The sequence below is a fragment of the Spermophilus citellus genome (assembly GCF_964194105.1).
Source record: "Spermophilus citellus genome assembly, chromosome: 3".
In the NCBI taxonomy this organism is placed as follows: domain Eukaryota; kingdom Metazoa; phylum Chordata; class Mammalia; order Rodentia; family Sciuridae; genus Spermophilus; species Spermophilus citellus.
In genome coordinates this window covers 100,436,885-100,456,574 of record NC_138184.1, presented here as the reverse complement: position 1 = coordinate 100,456,574, position 19,690 = coordinate 100,436,885, and the positions used below count along the sequence as shown (strand labels likewise).

General features: G+C 48.1%; 1 pseudogene across 1 annotated transcript in view; it reads right to left on the bottom strand.

Annotated features, from left to right (window-relative positions):
- LOC308644403 (transmembrane protein 132B-like) overlaps window positions 1-18,315 on the bottom strand; it is a 63,388-nt pseudogene extending 45,073 nt beyond the window's left edge. The window contains exon 1 of the transcript in view: window positions 18,035-18,315. The product of the transcript in view is annotated as a transmembrane protein 132B-like (transcript). The remainder of the gene's footprint in view (window positions 1-18,034) is intronic.
- Window positions 18,316-19,690: the final 1,375 nt, after the last annotated feature.

The following is a 19,690-nucleotide window of genomic DNA, read 5'->3' as shown; positions in this document are numbered from 1 at the left end:
AAATCCATTTTCAGGCCCACAGATACAATCAAAAGAACCAAAAGAAAATACAACAAAGATGAACTGATGGGGCTGGGCTGTGGCTCAGGTGGTAGAGAGCTGGCCTTGCATGCAGGGCCCCAGGTTCGATCCCCAGCACCACCAAAACAAAACAAAAAATTAATTAAAGATGAACTGATGAACAAATGCATAACAATATAGAATATAAGTCACCTAACAAACATGACTAATGACAATTAATTTCTCTTAAACCCTTACATAAGTGATAGGCATGGGCCGAATGATTTACACGCACTTGCTGTTCAGAATAATGTGTGTTTATAATACAGAGAATGATATGTATCAATACCTGATAAAGCACCAAAAACCTTCTAAGTGCCTGATACATTTTAACAGTTCTTATTAACATCTTACTTCATCCTCAAACATCGCTATTGCAACACCGCTATTGAAGGGTTACTATTTGTATCCCCATTTTACCAGAATCACACTGCTGCTAAGTAATGAGCTAGGATGGGAGCGCATGTGATTTGCCACAGAAGCCACCTGGCCGGCCACCCTGCGAGCCTGCTCAGCTCCTAGCCTGTGCAACGGACCTTGTCATCCTCTCCTTTGCTTAACTCAAAAGAAAGCTTGAAGGATCAAAGGTAGATTTATAGAGATTTTAAATTTTAAAACCTCTACAAAGATGTTACATGCATGTGAACCTTACTTTTTAGTTGCAGTCAAGTGTCCCCAGAGATCCCTACCATGGCCTTGTGTGGCTTTCATGTGCTCCCCCCAGTTCCTCCCCAAGCCTGTGGTTCTGGACCACAGCCCTGAGATCTGGCCACCTGCACACCCAGATCCCTGGCCCAAGAACACTGGCCTTTAGGCAGGAATCTAATCTGACCACACTCAGGTGGCAGACACCCAGACTCATTCTGACAGCTGCAAGGCATATGAACTTCACCCAGAGAGGAGCAAAGACACTGGCTTCAATTTAAATGAAGGATTTCAGTCCCACTGTTGTGCATTATGTAACTCTGAAACCAGCCCTTCTCCCTTCCCCAACGCAACCAAGGGATATTTTTAGATTTGGATAATTTATTATCCACAATGCAGTAAGATATTGCAAAATTCAGCTCTTTATGAGTTCTTGAATAACACAAAGAAAGGTATTCCTAATAGGCCGGCGCACAGAGGGTCAGGAGGGGCTCTTATGTGCTGTCCTAGGCCCTAGCCGGCAGCTGTGGAGGGAAGGCCCAGCCCTGAAAGGAGCTCCCAGCTGCTCACCAGAGTTCAAGGTGGGCGTTTCCACCCCAGTAGCTAGGGGTGGAGGGTGTGAGTCTCCCTAGCTGGTGTGAGAAGAGGTCACCAGCAGGGCGGCTGCTAGTCCATCATAAATAGCCCAGTCCCTGCAGCCCCTGCACTGGCAGGGGATGGGCAGGGGGCAGGCCCTGGACCCTTAAAGCCACAGCTCTGAACTACGGCAGCAGGGATCATACTTCTTTCTTCCCACTGCCCCCCTACACACTACCTGAGGTAGAACGAGAGGCCAAATACTGAACCCTGGTAAAACTGCCCAATGTGACCCAGGGACCATCCATTGGAAACCTTCCTCCTCCTCACTCCCATCACCTTGGGAATGGTGATGAGGTGCCAAGTCACCATTTTATACAAAATGGACTTGTCCCCCACCAGTCACCATCGATTGGTCCATGCCGCAGTCTTGGCTGGGCACAGAATCACGAGCCACTGAAGCAGGAACAAAACTTTATTTTGAAAAAGCCGCTAACACTCTCCGCGCCAGCGAGTCAAAAACCGGTCCTCCCACGAGGGTGTCTGACCGGAACCGCGCGTCCCGGAACCCCCGTCTCCTCCGACCTCCTCCGGAATTCCCTCCTACTATCCTTCCCCAACCAATGGGAACTCTCCAGCAGTCCCGTAAAGTCCCGTAACTTGAGTCCGGTAGCAGGCCAAGGTGAACAGCGGGAGTCCAGTTTGCATATGAATGTAAATTTTAACATAATCATCTCAGTGGCTAGCTGGCGTCACTTTACAACCAAAGGTGCCATACATCGTATATATGCTTGTGGCTCCTAGCATCTGCCCCCTTCTGTTTAATTAAGCAACAAGCAATGTGGCTAGGGACCGTGCCTGGTAGGTTGTCCAATTTAACATATGGTTCTTACCCGTCATGGGAGAACTGACCTTTAGGCGTCAGCTTCCTGTCTTAGGTTGAATCCACTGTAATCAGAGCAACCCGTCGCTGACTACCGGTCCAGCATTCAGCCATGCTTGTGGATAGGCCTATGCACCAGTGGGGGGGTGAGGTTCTTGCCTCACCTCTGTTGGCCCCCAAATTTAGCCTTGGTGCCAGTGGGGGGGTGAGGTTCTTTGCCTCACCTCTGTTGGCCCCCAAATTTAGACCATCACTAGTAGAAGGGAGGAGGATACAGAAATGCCACGACACCAAGCCAATTGACGGCTCCTTTGGAAAAATTGCGTCACTGGTGACACCATCAGCAAAGATATGCCAGTATTACCACAATAAACATGGGGTGAGCTGGCAAGGAAATTGCATCACTGGTGACACCATCAGCAAAAATATGCCAGCAGTACCACAATTCGGTGCACCAGATGATATTTCACAATGTATGCAACTGATATATAGTCCAGGCAAGTTCTGCAAGCAGTTCAAATTGGAGGAGTCTATCAATATGTCCATATCCTCCCAAAGTAAATCAAGTCCTTGATAGCATTACTTGTTGAGTTATATTCATTGATGCATCAGTTTATACAGTTTACTGTGATAGCTATCATAGAAGCTGTAGTTTGGTTTTATCTCAGTCTTCACTGGAATTGGGATGGAGATGGAAATTCTGGCAATGATGGTAAAGAGACATTATCCTGAACAGAATTATTAAATATAATAAAAAGAAAAGGTGAAAGTAAACAAACAGATCTGTTAAACTCCTTTAAAAACAATCCTTAACAGCCGTTTACCAAATTTAAATTAGTAAACAAACAGATCTGTTAACCATCTTTAACAACAATCATAAACAGCTGTTCACCTAATTTAAATTAAACCATATAAATCACGTGAATAAAGAAAAAATTCGGATCCATTTTTTCATGAGCGCTCCTCATATAAGAAATATGGACATACACACATACAGACATACAACACAAAACAGAAGTGTGCACACAACATACAACACATAAGACAATAGTAAATAAAGGCCTTGTAACTATACTTAGGTGAAATCTCCATTGCAATGTTTAAAAACTCCACAGTCAAAAAAAAAAAAAAATAAATAAATAAATAAATAAATAAAAAATAAAACACAGTCAAAAAATAAAACTGATCAGAAAAACATTAACCTAGGTTTGTATGAGCTCAAAAATAAAATAGAACTTTATGATGTGGAAAAATGCAATAATAAAATAGATACTGAAAAAAAAAACCTTGGTTAATCACTGTCGCAGATGTAAGAATAGCCAAGCTGGAGCTCTGGATGTCAGCTGTTATGGATTTGAGTCAAATCATCTTCTTTTTCTGTAGAAATTGTTTTAGTTAATCTCTCTGGAATCCAAATCGGTTGCTGTTCATCCTGTGGGAAAACACAGACAGCGCCCCGATTCCAGACTATCACTGGATCCGGGCCTTTCCATTGTCCTGTTAGAATATCTTTCCAAAGTACCTTAGGCTTATGTACATTTTTGGGGTACAAATGTCTTTCCGCAGCACTAAGTCCCGATGAATCTAAATTTAAAAAGTTTAGAGTAAAAAGGGTTATTTTAAGTTTATCTTTGGGGGATATATACCCCTTTCCAATTCCCTCCTTTTGTTTTAATAAGTACATTTTAATAGTTTGATGAGCTCTTTCAACTATGCCTTGTCCTTGTGGATTGTATGGAATTCCTGTTATGTGAGTAATACCAAATGATGAGCAAAATTGTTTAAAAGAGGAGGAAGTATAACCAGGACCGTTGTCCGTTTTTAACTGTTTTGGAACGCCCACAGTGGCAAAATTTTGTAAGCAATGAGCTATAACATCTTTAGTTTTTTCTCCGGCATGAAGGGAGCCCATCAAAAATCCGGAAGAGGTATCAACTGTAACATGTAAATATTTTAATTTTCCAAATTCTGGCAAGTGTGTGACGTCCATCTGCCAAATATGGTTAGGTATTAGTCCTCTAGGATTGACTCCAAGATTAACTTGTGGTGAAAATGTCACACAATTTTGACATTGTTTTATTATATGTCTGGCCTGTTCTTTAGTTATTTTAAAACGCTTTTGTAAAGTATTAGCATTGACATGGAACCTTTTATGAAAATTTATAGCTTCTTCTATTGTGGAGAAAATATGTATGTCATGTGTAGATTTATCTGCTAGTTCATTGCCCATACTAAGGGCTCCAGGCAATCCTGTATGTGCCCTGATATGACCTATGAAGAATGGATCTTTTCGGTCCCAGATTAGACTTTGTATAGCGGAAAACAAAGAGAAAACAGTAGAGGAAGGGGAAATCCTACCAGCATCTTCAAGGGAATTAATAGCATTAACTACATACTGACTATCAGAAAATAAATTAAATACAGAATCTTTAAACATCATAAAAGCTTGTAATACTGCATTAAGCTCTACCTTTTGAGCTGATTGTTTGGGTACTAAAAATGTAAAAGTTTGATCAGGAGTAACTACTGCTGCTGTACCATTGTTTGACCCATCAGTGAATATATTTGGAGCATTTATGATAGGGGTTTTTCTTGTCATTTTTGGAAAAACTACAGGATGCTTAGACCAAAAAGACAACAAAGGATTAGATGGTAAGTGATTATCAAATGAAACACTAGTTTTACACAGGATTATTGCCCAAGTATTTAACTCATTAGCTAACTCATCAATTTGATCCATAGTATATGGAGTAATAATTTTATTGGGAGAAATCCCAAACACTCCCTTAGCTGCTTTTATTCCTTTGAGTATTAATTGTCCTACAGCCTCAGGATATCTAGTAAGAATAGTGTTAGGGGAATAAGATAAATGTATCCACAATAATGGACCTTCTTGCCAAAATACTCCTGTAGGAATATTTTTTGTTGGTAGTACAATAAATAATAAAGGCAAACTTATATCAATTCTATCCAAATGCATATTTTCCATATATGTTTCAATGATTTTTAATACTTTTCTTGCTTCAGGCGTTAACATGCGGGGTGAATTTGGATCTGATGGACCTTTTAGAATATCAAATAAAGGTCCTAACTCTCCTGTTGGTATGCCTAGATAAGGCCTTATCCAATTTATGTCTCCCAATAACTTTTGAAAGTCATTAAGTGATTTGAGTTGATCTACTCGTATTTGAATTTTTGGTGGACGGACCATGGTTGAGGATAATAGAACTCCTAAATAATTAATTGGAAGATTTAATTGTACTTTATCTATTGCTATCTCTAGATTATAATTTTTCAATAAATTTGTAAGTGTGGCATAACATTCTAGTAATGTGTTTTTATCTTTATGTGCCAGTAACACATCATCCATATAGTGAAATATTTGTAGTTCAGGATTTTGGTTTCTAAGTGGCTGGATTGCTTTATTAACATAAATTTGACACATAGTTGGGCTGTTAGCCATCCCTTGAGGGAGTACTTTCCATTCATATCTCTGATCAGGACCTTCATGATTCAGTGCAGGGATAGTAAATGCAAAATGTGGACTATCCTCGGGATGAATTGGAATTGAAAAGAAACAATCTTTAATATCTATAACTAAAACATGCCAGGTTTTTGGTAAAGCAGACAATTGAGGAATCCCTGATTGAGCAGGTCCCATAATAACCATCTCATTATTAATGGCTCTTAAATCTTGTAATAATCTCCATTTACCAGATTTCTTTTTAATGACAAAAATGGGAGTATTATAGGGGGATACGGAAGGTTGTATATGTCCTTCCGCTAACTGTTGTCTGACCAAGTCATGGGCTACTTGTATCTTTTCTTTAGTCAAGGGCCACTGAGGAACCCACACTGGTCTTTCTGATTTCCAAGTAATTTTGATTGTCTCAGTGGCCCTTTCTGAAAACCCAATTCATGTCTATTTATTTCTTGATCTATTTGAATAGGTGCTGTCATACCTTGTTCTTGTTCTCTTAATCTTTTTTCTTTCCTAAAGCCTTGTTTAGCCCTAGTAGTGGGCGCGTTAGGATTGATGTTATTTGTTAATGTCAATCCTAATTGATCTAGGACATCTCGTCCCCATAAATTTACAGGAAGATGATCCAATACATAGGGCTGTATAGTTCCTTCACATCCTTCAGGATCCCTCCAATCTAATACCATAGCACTTCTATGGGGATTTGTTGCCACTCCTAGGCCTCGAAGCGTTTGAGTGGCTTGTTGTAATGGCCAATGTTTTGGCCATTCTTGACGAGATATTATGCTGAGGTCAGCACCTGTGTCCAGCAGCCCATTAAAGTCATGTCCTTGAATTTTTAATTTTAGCATTGGGCGAGAATCTAAATTTAAAGACAGCATAGCCCAATCTACACCTGTGGAGCCTAATCCCTTGGAACCTCTTTCTACATTACAACTGGAAAATTTATCATGCAGGCTGGGTATTATTAATAACTGTGCTATTCTATCTCCTGGTGAAATTACTGATATACCTCTTGGAGAACTAGCTATAATTTTTATTTCACCTTCATAATCGGGATCAATTACCCCAGGACTTATCATAAGTCCTTTTAGTGTAGAAGAACTGCGTCCCAATAATAAGCCTACTGTTCCTTTGGGAAGAGGTCCTTTTACTCCTGTGGGAATGATTTGAATTCCCATCTCTGGGGTTAGTACTGCTCTGGCAGAGGCGCAGATGTCCAGCCCTGCGCTCCCTCTAGTTTGTCTGATGAGGGATTTAATGGATAATGCGTCCTGGGCACTACCTTGATGGGGCTGTTGGGTTCCTCCATTGCCCCATATATTTGTGGTTTGGGGCCCCGGGGCATTGGGCCCTCTAGTCCGTTTTTTGGCAATGGAGCTTGATACCTTTCTCCACGATATCGTGGGTAAACACTTGGTCCTTGTCCGTTTTTTGATAACGGAATACCCTCTATGGTGGTTTGAGAACGGCATTCATTAGCCCAATGTCTCCCTCTACGGCATCGTGGGCAAATACCTGGTATTCTATTCCTTTGATATCCAGCTTTGTTAAACCCTCCTCTTATGGGGCAACTCCTTTTAAAATGTCCTGTTTGATTACAATTATAGCATGTTCTTGGCCTGGCATCTAAAGCCTGTTGTACTGCTGCTAAGACTTGCCCCTGTTCATTAATGTCTCTACATAATTTAATATATGTGTTTAAATCCTCATGTCTCCATGGTCTAATGACCTCTCTGCAGCAACGATTTGCTTGGTCATAAGCCAGTTGTTTTATAAATGGCATTACCTGTTCTGTATTTCCAAATATCCTAGAGGCTGACTGAATAAGTCTATCTACAAATTCAGCATAAGGTTCATTAGTTCCTTGTATTACCTTAGATAATTGACCTTGTAAGTCTCCATGCCCCTGTAAAGTTTTCCATGCCCTAACTGCATCTACAGCAATTTGTGCGTATACGCCAGGGTCATATTCAATTTGCTGTCTTTGACCTTCATATGGTCCCTTTCCCAATAGCATGTCCATATTTCTTTGAGGGTACCCAGCTTCTGCATTTCGCCTAGCTGTCTCCATGCAAAATTCCTCATTGGCAACCTTCCATAACAAATATTGTCCTCCGTTTAGCACAGATCGACACATGTTAGCCCAATCTGCTGGTGTCATGTCCAAGTTGGTAACAGATTCAACCATGCTTATTGTGAAGGGAGCTTGCGGCCCATAGGTCGTTACAGCCTCCTTTAATTGCTTTATTGTTTTGAAATCTAAAGCACGGTGAATTCGTTGCCCTCCTGCCTGCTCAAGTACAGGGCATGCTAATCTTTGGGGTCCTGCCTCAGAATTCCGTCCATCAACTACGGTAGTTGAGGGCCGCTCAGCGGTAGATGGAGCTGTTGGCTGAGTTACGCCCTCTGGTGATAGAACGGAGTTGGTAGCAACCTCCTGTTGTAATTCTCCACCTGATGGCTGCTTGTCCTCTAAGCTTGCTTTCTTTAAATTCTCCTCTGTCTGACTAGCTTGAGAGACCTTCTCTTTTGCTTGACCTAGCGTTTTTTCTACCATAGTCTGGACCTCTAACAATTTACTTAACAGTTTTTCGGTTTGTTTTTTATTGGATTCTAATCTACTATAACCTAACCCAATAAGGTAGGATAAAACAAAGCCGAAGCAGAATGAAACAAAGACGGAGCAGACAATGGTTGTATCAATTTTCTCTTTCTCAGGGCTGAATAACTTCAAACCTTGAGCCAACCATTTTTTCCAGTTCGCCTGAGAAAATTCTAGGGCTAGGGAGCTCGAAATAAAAACAAAATAAATCAAAACAAGAACACATTGTTTTCTGAGAAGGTCATCCATCCTGTCGCCTTCCCTCAGGGGCGAGCAATTTACTCACCTCTAAGCTTCAGGCGTTCCCCGCACGGGCCGCCAAATGCCGCAGTCTTGGCTGGGCACAGAATCACGAGCCACTGAAGCAGGAACAAAACTTTATTTTGAAAAAGCCGCTAACACTCTCCGCGCCAGCGAGTCAAAAACCGGTCCTCCCACGAGGGTGTCTGACCGGAACCGCGCGTCCCGGAACCCCCGTCTCCTCCGACCTCCTCCGGAATTCCCTCCTACTATCCTTCCCCAACCAATGGGAACTCTCCAGCAGTCCCGTAAAGTCCCGTAACTTGAGTCCGGTAGCAGGCCAAGGTGAACAGCGGGAGTCCAGTTTGCATATGAATGTAAATTTTAACATAATCATCTCAGTGGCTAGCTGGCGTCACTTTACAACCAAAGGTGCCATACATCGTATATATGCTTGTGGCTCCTAGCAGGTCCAGATAAAGCATGTGGAATGGGGATGAAGAGATTTCAGCCTCTCTGACTCCTTTCCAGAAAGAAAGACATTAACTAAAGGGCAGTTGCTGGGCATTTCCTCCCAGCAGAGTGGCCAAGGCGGGAGGTGGAGAGGTGGGTGAAACACTGGCAGGGAGCAGGCTTCCTGCAGAGCTCCGGCAGGTGGTCCTTCACAGCCTTTGGATTCCAGGACATGTCATGTCCTTGTCAAGAATTCACCTGCAGAGCAGCTTCCACGGGTCCTACCTGGTTTCTGCTCTCACCAGAGTCATCCTTACCCAAGGGCTCAACCACGCCAGTGTCCTTTGCTCCCTGAGTCCTGGTGGGGGAGACAGAGGAGCTGCACCACAAGGCTCCAACTTTCCAAAATGACACCAAAGTCACGATGTCCTCAGTTTCTCAAATGCTTCACTTGACCAGCTGGAGATGGCCATGGGATCCTGCACCCTTCCCTGGAGGCCCCACACCCGTGGCAGGAGAGCAGGCCGGGTCGACACGGATGGCCCTCGATTTACAGCCAAGAGATCTGTCTGCGCCACAGACTTCCTAGTGGCCCCGGGCCAGCAATCATCTCTTCTGTAAAGTGGGCAGTAACATCCAACCTGGGCCAGAGCGGAAAAGCAGAGGCTCCCACTGGCGCCGTTAGCCAAGCTGGACAGAGACAGGGAGGGTGAGAGGGAACCGTGAGCCCCAGAGACCAAGACCGCCACAGAGATGGGTCACAGAAGCCAGAGAGGCGCAGACCACGGAGGCCAGCTCTGCCCTGCTCCCAGCCTGCTTCCTCCTCCACTCCACCTCCATGGGTCCTGTGCAGCCCACACCAGCTCCAACACTGACAGCAGTCACCTGTGCCTTCTCTCCTTCCCCTCGATGGGCAGGCCGCTAACAACAGCGTAACCTGTCGACTATTTCTCTCTTGTCTGAAAAAACTCTCATCCAGTTTGAGCTAAATTCAAATTTAAAACAACTTCCAGTTGCCACCAGGCTAGCAAGCAAATGGCATCTGCTCCATTAAAACCTAAAATGTGAGCTGAGGGCACCAGTGAGGAGACACTTAGTGCTGCTGAGACCTGGGCTTGCAGGGATAGCCTTACTTAAATATGAATGAACTCCCTGATAGTGCTGTGAACTGGCCGGGGCTTGGTGACTGCAGCGAGCAGGGGGAGCCCTGGAAGGAGGCTCCACTGATTGTCCATCCTTCAGTCAGGCCACTGGGTGGGTGGGTGGGTAGGTGGATGAATGGGTGGATGGATCCATGGTTTGGAAAGGAAGAGAGGGGAGGTGAGAGAAGTGGAAGAGTAGAGCAAGAAGGAACGAGGAAGGAGGGAGGGAAGATGGAGGGAGAGGGAGATGATGGGCAAGCAAGTACGGTCCTAAAGAGAGAGAGAACAGACAGAGAGAGAGATGGAGTGAGACAAAATAGGAAAGGACAAAGGGACCTGGACGAACTGGAGGGGACAAATCCAGAGAGCTAGCAGAGCCACCAGGGGAGGCAGACCAACCAGGCTTGCAGGCAGAAAGACAGAGGCACCAAGGAGGAGCCAACCAGGAGACTTGAGACCTCGAAAACCAGAGGCCTTCTGCTCTAGAGAAGCCAAGAGGCGGGTGTGTGGACCAGCTGTCCAGGTCAGCCCACTGACCGCTGTGTCCTGCAAAGGTTAGGCTCACGTGGCTGAGCGGGGCCCAGCATGGAACAGTGCCTGACAGCATGGGGACACCAGGAAGAGTGCCCCTCAGCGGGGGGGATCCAGTAAGGACTCAACACTCTGTGTCCCGAGGTCTCCTGGTGGGAAGCAGCTGATCTAAAAAGCCAGCTGTTGAGCAAACACTCGGGGGATACCGGGTGCGCGAGTGGAAAGGATCAGGACAGAGCACTCGGACGCATACGGAGGACCGTGGGCACCGCTTATGTCTCCCAGGCTTTATGCACATAATCCACAAACAAGTCTGTTGGGAGGAGCCAGAGCTCTGATTTTACAGATGAGAACGCAGAGGCTCAAGGATCTCAGCCAAGGTAGGAAGACTGAGTGCTGCACCTGCTACCAGCGCCCAGAGCCCCGGGCTGCCTCACCCCTGGGCAGTTCTGCTCCTTAAGAAAACCCACACCAGCACCTGGAGCAACCAGAGACTCGGAGCCAGGTGTGAGGCGAGTCTCTGCATCTCGTTAGTCTTCAGAGAGGGTCTTTCTCAGCCCACCCCGCTCTCCGTTAGTTCTCCATGTCACCTGCTTTAGTCATCAGACTTGTCACAAACTGGAAGTTATCTGACCTGTTTGCCTGTCTCTTTAATTTGCCCATCTCACTGAAAGTGATTCACAACTTCCACTTCTATCGATGGACCGATACCAGAATTGGTCCAATGGCCATAAGGCACAGGGAACCAGAGAAGTGACGGATCTTACTGTGTGATGAAAAACTCCACCTCACTGCCTGCTGGTTCCTCACTGGACCCCAGCATCTGCTCCCAGGGAACACTTGTTCTGAAGGCAGGAAAGAACCAGAAGCAAGGGAAACACAAGAGGGAGGGGAGGGAAGAGGACCCACCGGGTTCACTGGCCAGCGGCAGGTCCACCTCTCACCCCACCTGGAGGGGCCACTGCAGTCCTGGGGGCCAGCTCTTCTCTCGTGGCGGAGTGCCAGCATCCCATACTGACCCTGGGAGGATCAACCCTGGCTGGCCTCTCCTGAGCACACCTGGGCCTGGAGCTCTCCTTCCCCACAGTGCTCCTCCTCCTGCAGGAGCCAACAGGCGGCACAGTAGCTCAGGATGGCCCTGGTCCATGTCCTGCTCTGCCACTTAGGACCGACACCCAGACTTACTCTGACTCAGTTTCCTTATCCATAAAAGGTGGTCCGTCATCGGGACTCTAAAGTGGACTGAGTGTTGATGTGGGTAATGCAGGTAGGACCCAGGACCTGCCAGGCCCTGGGCAGCTGCTCCGAAGGGTCTCCCATCCATGACTCCCATCATGATTTTTCTCCACACATCCTTCCAGACTCTCAAAGGCCCAGCCTCCACGTGTGGCCTTCCTGACTGACAATTTTTCCCAGGCAGACAAGCTGCTTCCTCCACTGACTGTGTCCCCAGAGTGCCTTATAAATGCTTCCTCCTGGGACACCCATCACCGGGCTGTCTTGGGTGTGGTTTTGTGTATACTTTTGGTTTCCTGGAGCTAGCACAAGCCTGGAAATCTTAGCGTGTTTGAACAAATTAATGAACACCACAATGTGAGAGCGCGGAGTCTGAGTGGGAGAGGGAGGGGAAGGCAGGCCACAGAAAACTCCCCAGCCCTCCCTCTTGGGCCTCACCAACCCCCTTCAAAACCAAGCGCCACCTCAGAAGAGCCTGGCTAATTAAGAACTGTCATGAAAGATCTATCTGTCAACAGAGAAGCCTGCAGATCCTAACGGGCGAACCTGACAGAAGACTGTCCCACTTTTTTCACTCACAGCATTTTAGAATTTCTATCTTGAGAGGAGCTGAGAGAAGGTAGCAAGAAGCAGAACTCGATGAAAATTACATGCTCGTCTCCATGTTTCTTTTCCACATTGAACCTGCCAAGACCAAATGTGCGGTGTCAGTATTGAAGCCATCCTTCCAATTCGTTTGATAAATCATGCAGCACCTTTTCCTTACTAGACCTAAGTATTAATATCTAAAATAAACAGTTTGCCACATTATTATAATTCAAACTAAGTGGTCTACCGTGTGCCCCCGCATTGAGAAAAGAGTTTCAGGACTCAAGTTCATGAAACACAGGCAGCAGACCTATTTTTGTCTCCACAGCTGAATTATATCAAATCCAACCGTATCCTTTCTTCATCCTAGTCTTGAAGCACATGAGTGGGCTTGTATTATCAGTGTCCCTGGGAGGCATAGCAAGTGGCCACAATCTTGGTGACTTAAAAGACAGAAACTATCTTGAAAGGCTAAGGTACCAGCTTGGCCACAATCACCCAGAAAAAAGGCTCAGTCTCTCCGTGCTGGTGGCTCCCAGAGCGCCTTGGCCTGGGGGGCGGGGGGAACACATGGCCAATCCCCACCTCATCTCCACGTGGCCTTTGGCCTGGGCTTCTCCTCTGGGTATCCCAGCTGTCCCTTTGCTCTTAACGACAGTGGCTGCTGGAGAAGTCCAGGATGGGATCTTCTCAGATTCCCTGACTGAGAGCCTCAGTTTCCAAGTATGTTCCCATTCGCAGGTACCAAGGGGACATACCTTTGGACATACCTTTTTGGGGGAGCCATTGTGGGGGCTTGATTTTCTGGAGTATTTAAAGCAAGGCACAAAAATGACAAACCTTGACCTTCACCTTGTTAGGAAGACAAAAACAGTGACAATCACATGGCTCTTCCTGAATTGAATGTCCAATCTTTCTCTTTCTTTAAAAAAAAAAAAAAAGTTGCTCCACACTTTGGGGAAATTAGTGTGGTATTTGCATATTTTCCTATCAAATTCAAAATTCGGTTTGCAAAACAAGCAACTGCTTATTGACTGGACCTCCTCATGTGAGGATGAAATCACAAGCTTCAGTCATCCGTACACCCTGAAAGCTTGCCCAGGTCTCACTTTTTGTTTTCAAAGAATCAACCCAGGAAACAGGGGTTGGCTGTCTCTGGGAAACAGGAGTGTTAACGTAGCTGTAACCAGGAAGTTACTCTGTCCAACCTCATCAATGGCACACGGGTCTCTACAACATGCCCCTGGTGGACCCTGGGGTCTGAGACAGCTGTTTGATGACACCCTGCTCAGACCACCCATGGACCAGGAAGCAGTATGGATGCCAGGTGGCTGGTGGCTCTGCCTACCTCCCCCTGAAGAAGATGGTGAGAGGGTTTGTGGCTCCGTGAGAGCAGGAAGCCAAGTGTGGTTCAATGATTCCTTCTGGGTTGCTGCTCCTCAAATAAGCTCCTTTCGAAGGCGAGGGGACAGATGAGCTATTTTGGATATTTGATTTGAGCTAATCCTATTACTAGACAAAGAAAAATATCTATGCCCTGAATACTGCAAATTAAGGAGCTGTGTTTGCTGTTGGGAACACAGGTGAAGCGGAACAGCAGCAAAGAGACATCCCTGAACCCGGTAATTTAGACAGTGCGCTGTTCACGGGTGCCCAGTGTTTATACAATTTGTATATTGATTTGTCATCACAGACTTTGGAAATCATTTCTGAAGGATCAAAAAAAGAAAAAAAAAACCCGAGAGAGAAGACAGAGTGGCCTATTATTTCAAGAAGACAGGCACTGGCTATATCTAAGGACAAGAAAAATCTGACCCCTCATCTGCTTGGGGCACTGGGGAACTTGACCCCTGACCCCTCTCAGGCCATGTTCTCCTGATTGGGCCTGAGCCCACCCCTCCGGCAGAAGTGCTTCCAGGGCACTCGCTGACAACCAACCATTATCCAGCATTCCTCTGGCCTCAGTGATTGGTTCAAAGTCTAGCACATGACCCCACCTGGTCCAATAAGATGGGGCTTTCTGCAGCTCCTACTGACAACCTGGTCCCTGACCCAAAGCCCTGAGGCGTGCCAGCATGACCCTCTCAGCTGGTCTAACTTAGGGTGAAACCTAGAAACCTGGCAGGGCTGCCATCTAAAGTTAGGACGGTGGCCCAACAGCTCCCCCGAGAAGGAATTGACCATCTGCTCCTGTCTCTTCTCAAATGTCCAGGTAGACTTGGAAGCCCTCTGCATAAGGGCTGGGCCAAACTCAATCACTGCCTAATTCAGGTGGAATTCCCCATTTGTGTGGATATTTGCACCCCCCATTCCAATGTTGAAGTTCTAACCCTCAATTGTGGACACTTTGGAGATGAGGCCTTTGAGGAAGAAAATAGTTTGATTAAGGTCACAAAGGTGGGGCCAATATTAGTGTCCTTATAAGAAGAGACCACGGAGAAGCCACAAGAGCACACAGCCAGACGGCAGCTGTCCTGGAGCCTGAAGAAGGGCTTGTGACCAAACCTCCCTCACCAGCACCTTGACCTTGGACTGCAGCCTTGGTAATAGAGAGAATAAGTTCCTGCTGTGCAGACACCTCCTCAGTGATACTTTGCTGAGGTAGCTCCAGATGACCAACACAGGATGTCAGTCTCAATCAGAGACCAGCCAGCCCTCCTGTGGGTAAGGATACCTGCAAGCCACCACACCCATTTGCAGGGACAGCTTGTCCAGCACCTGCACGCCTCCCCTCCTGAGGGCAGCTGTGACTCACATCCCCCACACACCCTTCCTCACATCAGCTGCAACAGAAGAGTCACGGCACCCCGGGGGCCAGCAGGAAGGAGCGGCCATCCCCCCCACACAGAGGAAGAGGCTGAGACTCAGAGAGGACAGAGTGGTGATGAAGCCACCCAGTCAAGAGCCCCTCTTCTCTCTTCTGGGTGCTTATTTCTCCTGGGACATTTTTCTTATTACTTATTTAAAGCAGAGCTTGGAAAGATTGTGTGCACGATCATAGCACCCGCACCATGCCGTGTGGCGGGGAGACTCTGGGCGGCCCTCTTCACGTTTTCGTTAGTGCGTGGCAGCCACGCACAGTGGTGGGTCCTCCTGAAGTCCTTGCTGCGCTTCAGTCCCCAGTGCCTCCTCGTCCCTGCCCCTCGTCCTTCCTTTCCCCTTCCTCCGCTGGCCTTCATGTGTTTTCCTTAATCTCTGCTGTATAGATAAAGTGAGATCCAAGGGGGACACTCGTATGTGCTTAGCATCATTTGGCCTGTGTCATTCCACAGTCCTCCCTTTCCCATCCCTCCTTCCCCTCCTCAGCCCCCGTCCTCTGCTCCACTGATCCTCCCCCCTCTTTTCTGAGAACCCTCCACTTTCCAACCTGGAATCCTGGGCCCTCCACTAACCTGTACACTTGGGTAAGGGACTGTTTTCTCAAACACTCGATTTGATCACATAAAAGTCGCAGCACCCTCTCCTAGAACCCGACACTCCACCACCTTTTATTCCCCCAATAATGTGTCCTCCTCTGAGATTAATACAGGTGTATTTGTCCTGATAACCTCTCCCTCGGCAGGCTGAGGGGCAGGGACCACCAGTGTGGTCGACTGGCCCTCTGCCTTGGAACAAAGGCAGGGTCAGTGGGTGCTGAGGGCAGCCGGGTGGGTGTGTGGGTGTATCCACCGACAGCTTGATTAATAGATCAATTGATGAGACTCGTCTTCTTGATCTAAAATGCCTCAGAACGAACACCCTTTGCCTCGAACGCTGACACCCTGTAGTACAGAGGAAGAGGCTCGTCTAATACTGTCCCTGTAAATGCAGCCATTTGCAGAGCCCTTTGTCAGATGGATGAATAAAGTCTGCATGAGGAGATGGCACAAAGGCTTTCTCTGTCACCTGGACCTTGTGCTTCCATTTTCCCTGCTACAAAAGTGTACGTTAGGAGGTTCGCGGTACCCTGAGTTCATGTCAGCCCTGCAGTGAGAGAGAAGCCCCGGACTCTGATGCCCTGTCCTCCCGCCCGGGTGCTCCCAGGCCAGCCTCCCTTGACTGGTTTCTGACTCTGGAAAACTAACGTGGTCCTCATGGGTGTCATTTATGCCTCGGGGCAGATTTTCTAGTTTTGTTCTTTGACTTTACAGACTTCCGGTGAGAAATCTGAGTTCTCAGCGCAGAATTCTCTAGCCCTTCTCTACACGGGGAAAGAAAACTGCACAGAAGAGGAGAAATCGCCCCATCAGAGAGTAGCTGGGACTCACTGTCTTGGAGACTTTGCTAACTCCCCTGACAGCTGAGGTGGACATCACCTTCTCTCCTTGAAAGCAGCAACTTCTCAATCCCTAGGGTACCTAAACGAGAGAACTCACTATGCAGGTAGGAGAGAGAATAAAATCCTGCAGGGAAAATGATTCCAAGGATATCAGAAGTACTCACTCAGAAACAAGTGCCAGCCAAGTAAGTATGATTTTCATTTTCTATAATTATGCACAAATAATCTCTAATTGACAATTCTTGTAGCCGCACCTATGGTGTAAGAGGCGAAGGCGAAGGACACACTTGTGTGTGCACACCGCAGCTAACCAAATGGACCCAGACCCTCACCAGAGCACAGGCGGCAAGAAGTCCACCGAATCCTCTCCTCACTCCCAGACCGCACCCCAGGACCCCTCAGCTGCTGTGGGCGCAGTCGCTGTCCCCGCGGGGTCATCTGCTCCCACAGCTGGGCTTGGGACCATCTCTCACCGCCCTGCAAGGCCATGGTCCCCACATGCGTATAATAATATGGTCCTGATTACAGCAACAGCTACCTTTTGTGAGCCCTTCAGCAGCCCTACCTTGGCTCACTTGCACAAATCTCCAAAGACCTGGGGCAGTCATTCATCCCTATAGCCCCAAGGAGGAGGAGGAGGGGGCAGAGGTGAAAGCCCTCCAGGGAGAGAGCTTCTGGGGAGCCAGCCCCGGTGAGAAGCGCACTCATTCCCACACATGCTCCCAAGCCATACAAGGCCTAATTTGGGGTGCCTGGAGAGAGTCCTAGGTTTCTGCCAAGCTGGTGTCTGGGTGAGCTGCTCGATTAGTATGAGTCCTTTCATGAGCCACCGTGGGTTCTAGGGACCCAGCGTTTGCGGAGAGGGGTTGCAGAGAGGGACTGGATCCCCAGTACCTCTGTCTGACCTGGGGATGGGGCTCCCACGGCTGGGACGAAGGGGCTTAAAGAACCGGGCTCCCCTCTCAAGCAACCATGCTCAACAATGTGACTGCTGTAGCCAGAGGCTGGTCCCCGCGGAACTCAGGAATGGAGGATGCGCTGGAGGTGACCCCTCGTCAAGCCCCCTCCTCACCCGGGAGGCAGCACTGGGTCTGGGGTGGTCTAGGGTACTGGGTTTGGAGCTTCTGCACCTATCATGTCCCAGCCCTGGCGCCCAATTGGATCCACCCTTCTAGGGAAGGGGCTGCTCGGCGCTCCGTGGAGGGCTCCTGATGGGACCGGTGCCCTTGTCAATGTCCCCACTGCACCCCATGTTTAGGCTCCCCTCGTCCGGCCTACATCGGAGCTCCATGGAACTTCGCGATAGCCCGTGCGGTCGACTCCCGCCTCGCCTTACCTTTGCCCAACAGCGCGCTCAACACCAGGCTCAGCGCCCAGCGCAGCAGCGCCGCCGGCCTGGGGGCCTCGCCCTCAGAGCGCATCCTGCTCCCTGCCGCTCTCGCCGCCCGCTGCCAGCCCGGGGCGCAGCGCCCGCCGGAGGCCCCTGCCGGCTGCTCCATGCCCTGGGCCACCCCGGCAGCCGCGGCGTCCATTCGGCTGCTTCTCGGCGTTCACGCTGCAGTGCTCAGGCTTCCGCGGCTGCTGGCATTCAGGCCAGGACAACTTTTCCCCAGCAGCCACCGCAGCCGCCACCGCCGATGCCCGACGGTCCCGCCCCCGACCCCGCCCACCCCGTCTAGGCCCCGCCACCAGGCCTCCCCATCCCGCCCAGGTCCAGCCTACCAGGCCCCACCCCCACACACCCCGCCCACGACCGGTGATGAATGATGGGGGCGGGGGGCGGGGACCAGGAGCGCACCTGCGGTTGGGGAGGACCCTGGAGGCGGGGAAAGCGAGAGGAAAAGAGGGCAAGGGGCGACGCAAGCACTGCGAAACACCGTGTTCGCAGCCGCTGGCCTTCGTGCAGTGTCCTGCCCAGGCACCCTGCACGCAGGATGGAGCTGGACCTTATGGTCGCCGCCTCCTGTGCTCACAGCGGGGCCGGTGGTCGTCACACCCCAATGTCAACTTCAAGCCGTTCCCCGCTTTAGCTCTGAGGTCTGGAGCCATCTGGATTTAAAAGTCACGTGCGGCTGCTGAGGAGGACCTCCCAGAAGCATTATTTAGTGGGGAAAGCAAGGTGCAGGGCAGAAACTCTGATGGACACAGATGCTCTAGGTGTAGCATGGTGTGTGGAGAACCCAAGGCACCAGCAGTCTCAGGAAGGGGACTGGACGAAGGGTCGAAAGAAACGACAAAATCATGGAATTTGCAGGGAAATGGATGGCATTAGAGCAGATTATGCTAAGTGAAGCTAGCCAATCCTTAAAAAACAAGTGCCAAATGTCTTCTTTGATATAAGGAGAGCAACTAAGAACAGAGCAGGGAGGAAGCACATGAGGAAAAGACTAACATTAAACAGAGACGAGTGGTGGGAGGGAAAGGGAGAGAGAAGGGAAATTGTATGGAAATGGAAGGAGACCCTCGTGGTTACAAAAAAATTACATATAAGAGTTTGTGAGGGGAAAGGGGGAAAAAAACAAGGGAGAGAAATGAATAACAGCAGATGGGGTAGAGAGGGAAGTTGGGAGGGGAGGGGGGATAGTAGGGGATAGGAATGGTAGCAGAATACAACAGTCACTAATATGGAATTATGTAAAAATGTGGATGTGTAACCAATGTGATTCTGCAACTTGTATTTGGGGTAAAAATGGGAGTTCATAACCCACTTGAATCAAATGTATGAAAGATGATATGTCATGAGCTTTGTGATGTTTTGAACAACTAATAAAAAAAATCAACATAAAAAAAGAAAGACTCATTTTTCACTGCATATCCTTTCATGCCATTGGGTTTGCATGTCGCGCCCCATGTGTTTTTTATTAACTGTTGGGGGGGAACAAAACAAAACCCAGCTTGGCGCCACCACACATGCTTGCCCCAGGCTTGTCCTGTAAAAGCAGTTTCTCTGCGGATATGGATCTGGAAGGGCTGTCCTCGCCACCGCTTCCTG